Here is a 6,140-nt window from a genome sequence, read left to right as displayed (position 1 = left end):
ACAGAGAGCATTTTGGTCCATTGTTTGGTCCATCCCTCGAACGGCCACGATGCCTTCACGAATTAGCTTCGCCTTGACACAAACTTTGCGATGGTACTACATACTCCTCCAATCCTCTCATGATTTTAAGGCTAAACCGTGAAACCCTCTACACGCTTCTTAAAGCGTGACTCGCCGCTTGTTTACACCTTAAGCAAGCGCTCTGATGCCAACACATATACTCTGTCTTGTGATCCTAATCATCGACAAGTTTATTTCACTCTCGATCTCTCAGGTCGTCTTGTCACTTGCATTGATATTCCTTTTACTTGACCCAAAGTTTCCTAACTTTTTACCAAAATACTCATCTATTGTAGTGTACTCCTACCTATTACGGAGGATATTTTGGTCCATTTCTTGCTTCGTCCATAGAACAGTCACGACGTCTTCATAACTTAGTTTCGTCTCAACGCAAGCTTTGCGATGGTGCCACATACTCCTATACTCCTCCCACGATTTTAAAGCCCAACCGTGAAACCCTCTGCACGTTTCTCAAAGCGTGACTCGTTACTTGCTTACACCTTAAGCAAGCACTTTAATACCGACACGTATACTCCGTCTTGTGTTTCTAACCGTCAGCAAGTTTCTCCCGCTTTTAATCTCTCGGACCGCCTTATCACTCGCATCAGTATCTCTTTCACTTAACTTTGGCAACACACAGTCATCATTCTTTGTTTCATACTTTACTTAACCTCCACATATACAGCTAAGATTACCCTTAACTCCATCCGACCTCCTTACAGTGGCGGACTCAGGATTTGGCGATTGGGTATTCAGTATTAAAAAAATATTTAATTCAAAATATGAGAAATTTATAATAACGTAAATTTTAAAGTATAAATTATTCATAGTAGAGAAGTTTCAACTAATTAAGAGAAATTACAAAATACTTAAAAGAAAATTATAATTTAACTTTGTGTTCCTTCATAGCTTGGAAGCGTTAAATGATATCATTATCCTTAACTTGCACAAAAAATTCACGCTCAACTGCTGACTGTCGAACTGGGCAGTCACAACATGAAGATCATGAACTCCTGATGCTTGTTGCTGTGGTATGAGAAGGTAGGCTCTTTCTAGTTAATAGGTCGAGTAGAGGATGGATAGTAGCTTGGGTTCACGATTTGCTAGGTGATCTGATAGATTGAAGCAACAAACAAGTAAGTTGACCTAACTAGAGATATATATACGTAGTATAGCTACTATATAATCAATTTTTTTGCAAAAAGTTAGGTATTCAACTTAATACCCATGCATCATGGTGGGTCCGCCCATGCCTCCTTATCGTCCGATACCAAGTACTTATTTAACCCCGATTACCCGTCAAATTATATCTATCACATACATTCCATAAGACAAATAAATATATTTCTCTAACTATAACTCCAATTAAACTATAATTAAAATGCTCAAATCAAGATCAAACAATCTAAACTCGACAAACTAAATCAACAATTTTATCAACCACTTATACTATACAAATCAAGTTACAATTCAATTTGATTTCTCATATCGATGTTCCAACTCCCCTCCTCACCGTCACGCATGCATGCACCTGCAGAACTGATCGATGTGTAACCAAGTTCAGTGTTCCCCAAAGGTACGTTCGGCGTTCCTTGCACCGGGCGACGGGCACGGGCCAGCCGTTAGAAGGAGAATCGATGATGCATGCAATTGCAGGGCGGGTTCATAAGTTCGGAGTTCGGCAAGCTTGTACCATGCATTACACCCCGGCCCCAGCACGCCATGAACATCCATCTGAACAAGCAACCACGACTGTGCAGCGATAGATATTATCAGCGACGGAATCGGAGAACAGAATCTCTTTTGTATTCGGTGGAGGCACCCTGTTCTTGGAATGGAATCAGGATGAATAGCTAGGCCATGAACGACCGACCACCTTTCTTTTTATGCATTCAGTGTATATCCTCTTTTCTTTTGCTGGGTGTTCCTGAGTCCTGACAGCGTATACGTATGGACAATTGGAGTTGGACCTTGGGCGCCGAGCTGGGTCGACAGCGCGGCTCTAGTTCCCAACGTTTTTTCACGGGCCAATGTCTGGCACCTTTTTGTGGTCGGCACGCGCAAGGTGAAGTATATGCGACGCTAAAGGTGGCTAAGACCAACTCCAGCAAAGATAATATCCAGCGCTACAGTACTCCGCAAAGTACTGTAGCACTGGAAAATGCACTCCACCAGCTACCGTATCCAGTGCTACAGTGCCAAAACAGTGACGCTACAGGTTGCGGGGAGAGAGAGCAGGGGTCTGTATTTTTGCGGACTACTGTAGCAGCGCGTATCACTGTAGCACTCTGCTCCCCTGGACTGCCAGTGGGCCCGGATGCAGGAAAACGCGCTCGGGTACTGTAGCAGTACTGTAGCACACTGTTCACAGAGGCTGACAGACGGGTCTAGAGAGAGAAAAAGAGGAGTAGAAGATAGGAAATGGGGTAGCTGCTGGACATGAAAAAATAAGGGACGCTGTAATAGTGATAGAGGATGCTGTAATAGTATTTTTGAGGATAAAAATTTAAGGTAGCTGCTGGAGATGGTCTAAGTGGGTTGGATTAAATGGTCCGGTGCGAGACATAGTTATTTCGGTCTAGTCTAGATATAGCACGGCTCGATGGTTTGAGTCATGCTTGGTTTGAGTCATAGTTATTTCAAAATCATTTTGCAAACGTTAATCGGACTTGGGCGGTTATCGAAAAATCGTGGTTATCGCGATAACCACTCGAAATTCAGCTAAAATTTGCTCAAATTTCATCCATAAAATTTGAAATTTAGACAAAAAAAATGTTAGATTCGTCGTTCGGTAACGATCGAATTGGACCGGTTACCGAGCGATTTTTGCAATAAACCAAATGGTTTTTTAAGATAACCGAATGTTCAACAACCTAGCGATTTTGATCGAAAACCGAGCGATTTGAAACGATAACCGATCGGATTAACTCCTAATCCATGAATTTATAGGAAAATAAAAAACACAAAAAATCACCAAAAAATCAAAAAAAAAAAAAAACTAGTAACAAATATGGCATGAGATTTGCTATGTTTTGTTTAATCAATTTTTTTTTGTATGACCTTTACTATATTTTAGATATTTCTAAGAAAACAAATAGAGATTAATAGCAATACGAGCATGACAATATAATTGTTTCATTAATATATGCATACATTACATATATAGCACTCAAATTAATAAATATGTCGAATTGTCTATACAAAAGCTAAAAACATAATCACATGTCATCCATCAGTACTTACCAAAGTGAGAATCGATGCTTAAAATGTAGTTTGCATAGTATCTACGCCACATGTGACCTATGAGATGTAAAAAAAATAGTATAATACCATGATATGGAAATAAAGTAGTTACAGAAAGTAAATTATCATCACCTTCAGAATCACCAGCTTAGGAGCGATTAAATTCGGCTGTATTATCAAATATACATGAACTCTTGCTGACTCTTGCCTCCGAAACCTCTCATCAACCTTTCTCTTCCTCTTATCTCTTGCCTTATCCAGCTCACGTATGAAATAATCACGCCTATCTGAAGGCACCATATCACAATATATAGCATTCGATCGCGCCCTGCCAAATGTTCTTTCATCTTTGTGGCACCACCACCTTTCTCTTCCTTATTGTAGCAATTGCACCTAAACCTCAGGGTCAAATTGTCCCCGTGCTGTCACACCACATCTCTATCCGCCATCGATTAGTTTGTATTGTCTCTGCTGGTAGAAGAAAGCTCAATGGTTAACCTACTAATAATTATGTCCATGCATGTTAAATTGATAAACATGTGCTGTCATGTTGCTAGTCATGCATAAATGTCTCAAGAAACAATTAACTTGATCAATATTAATAGCCCTTACCAGTACAAGGTAACAACAGTGGACATCGGGCTAAAAACCGACACAATAGGGTCCATAACCGAGCGAATCAACCACTAAATTATCCTAATTGACCACACATCGAACTGCCGATCTTCTAAGAACGATTACCGAATGAATTACATGAAAAATTGCTAGTAAATGGGCGATAACTGAGCGAATTAACTACTAAATCATCCTAATCGATCACACAACGACCTGCCAACCTTCTAAGAATGATTACCGAACGAATTACATGAAAAATCACTAGTAAATAGTCAATAACCGAGCGAATCAAACACTAAATTGTTCTCATCGACCATATAACGAACTACCGACCTCCTAAGAACGACTATCGAACAAATTACATGAAAAATCGCTAGTAAATGGGCAGTTACCAAACAAGGATCTTCGAAAATCGCTCGGCGTTAGGCGCTCTGCGCTGCTCTTCGAAGGAGGACGGTAACTGCTCAGATGCGGTCAGTTACCGACGCTAATCGCTCGATAACCGAAGCTTCAACGTTAGATTTCTGTCAGACTGTTGCAGATTTGGCCGGTCAGGCGACGATTCTTCGATTTTTGCTGTGGACACACGCGAAGGGAAAGTGAGTTGTGCACCAATGCGAGTTGAACGCTGGCTGCCCTTATCCATTTGAGCTGGGCCAAAACGGGCAGATTTCATTGTGCATTCAACCCGTTTTGACCTTTTAACCATTTTCGTCCTTTTTACAAACTCCAAATGTTTGAGCAGTTATTTGGTGATGCAAATGATATTTTTTTTTAAAAAAAATTATAGATAGTCTTAGAATTGCTTCTAGTTTTTATGGATTTGTTTTCTGAATTTTTTGAGTTTTTTTAAAATCTATTTAAATTTTTTAAATTCAAATTCGGTTACCACACGTATTATAAAATCGAATCGGACCAGTACGGTCGGTTACAACACATTTCAAGCTGTAACATTTTTAACCCTGCCAGGAGCGGTGGAGGGGGCTCAAGCCCAACCGACCGGGCGCAACTGATAGCTCCTTTAAGTCCTCTCTCAATTTTTGGACATAGAAGATAAGAGAGAAGAGAAGAGAAGAAAAAAAAAGGTAGAAGAGGGAGAGCTCCTTAGGGCCTGTTTGTTTCAGCTAGAGATTCTGAAAAGCAGCTTATAAAAGCTAAATTGTGAAAAGTTGGATTGTGAAAAGCTTTTAGACTGTAGATTCTAAAAAAATTTTAATGGACAGTTTAGTAAAATGGACTTTCACAATATATCAAAAGCTGAGAAAAACCAGCTTTTCAGATTCTCACAATCCAACCAGCAGATTTTAAAAAGCTATAACCAAAAGCTACCTGTTTGTTTCAGCTTCGAATTATAAAAACTGAAAGCTAGAATTCAAAACTGAAACAAACAGGACCTTAATTGGTGGCCTGGATCCACCACTGATGACGCGGTACACGCACAGGGGCGCTCCGTACATAAAGCATCGTTGGCGTGTTGCCGTTTCCAGCTTCTGTGCCGACGGACGAGTCCTCGCCCGGCGCGCTCGCTCTTGCCGCCGGCGTGCCGCCCTTGTGACGTTGGAGCCTGACCTGCCGTCGAGCGATACTGGGCCTACCACGTCCTCCTCGGCGTTCGGATAACTAGTGCCTCGCTGGATGGACGACAGTACGACACTTGGGTTACTGTACCAATTGCGGCTCTAGCCCACTACGTAATCGTGGCCCATGCTTCCTAGTTCCTCTTTGGTTCTTCACGCCACCGGACACTAGTACACAACAACGTGCCAATGTGACCAGAACGGATTGAACCTGCATGCGCTGGTACATCAGCGGTGTCAATTTCTTCACAAGTCTCTGGCATTGTTACGTGAAGTGTGCCGATAGTGTCATGGACAGATGAACGGCAGCTAAAATTCCTGCACAAAAGGATCCCGACACATTTGGCAAAGGAAGAGGTCACGGCGAAGATAGGAATGATCATGGTGTTTGGTTGATTAGCTTGGTGTTGTCGTTCGGTTATTTGGTGTCAGCTCGTCTTTAATGAATAGCAAAGTTCCTGCCCTCCTTTTGAAAGAAAAAAAAATCCCGATCAACGGGTAAAAAAATGAGGCCGTGAGAACATTGTCACGTTGAACTAAACACACTCCCTCGTTGTCTCGCCTCCATGGTTCAGGCGACATCTAGCACAATTTTATAACACCACTATCCCAGGAAAGTCAACTTCGTACCGGGGTGTGAATACT

The sequence above is a fragment of the Phragmites australis genome, chromosome 10 (assembly GCF_958298935.1).
Source record: "Phragmites australis chromosome 10, lpPhrAust1.1, whole genome shotgun sequence".
Lineage (NCBI taxonomy): Eukaryota > Viridiplantae > Streptophyta > Magnoliopsida > Poales > Poaceae > Phragmites > Phragmites australis.
Note: the sequence above shows the minus strand (reverse complement) of the source record.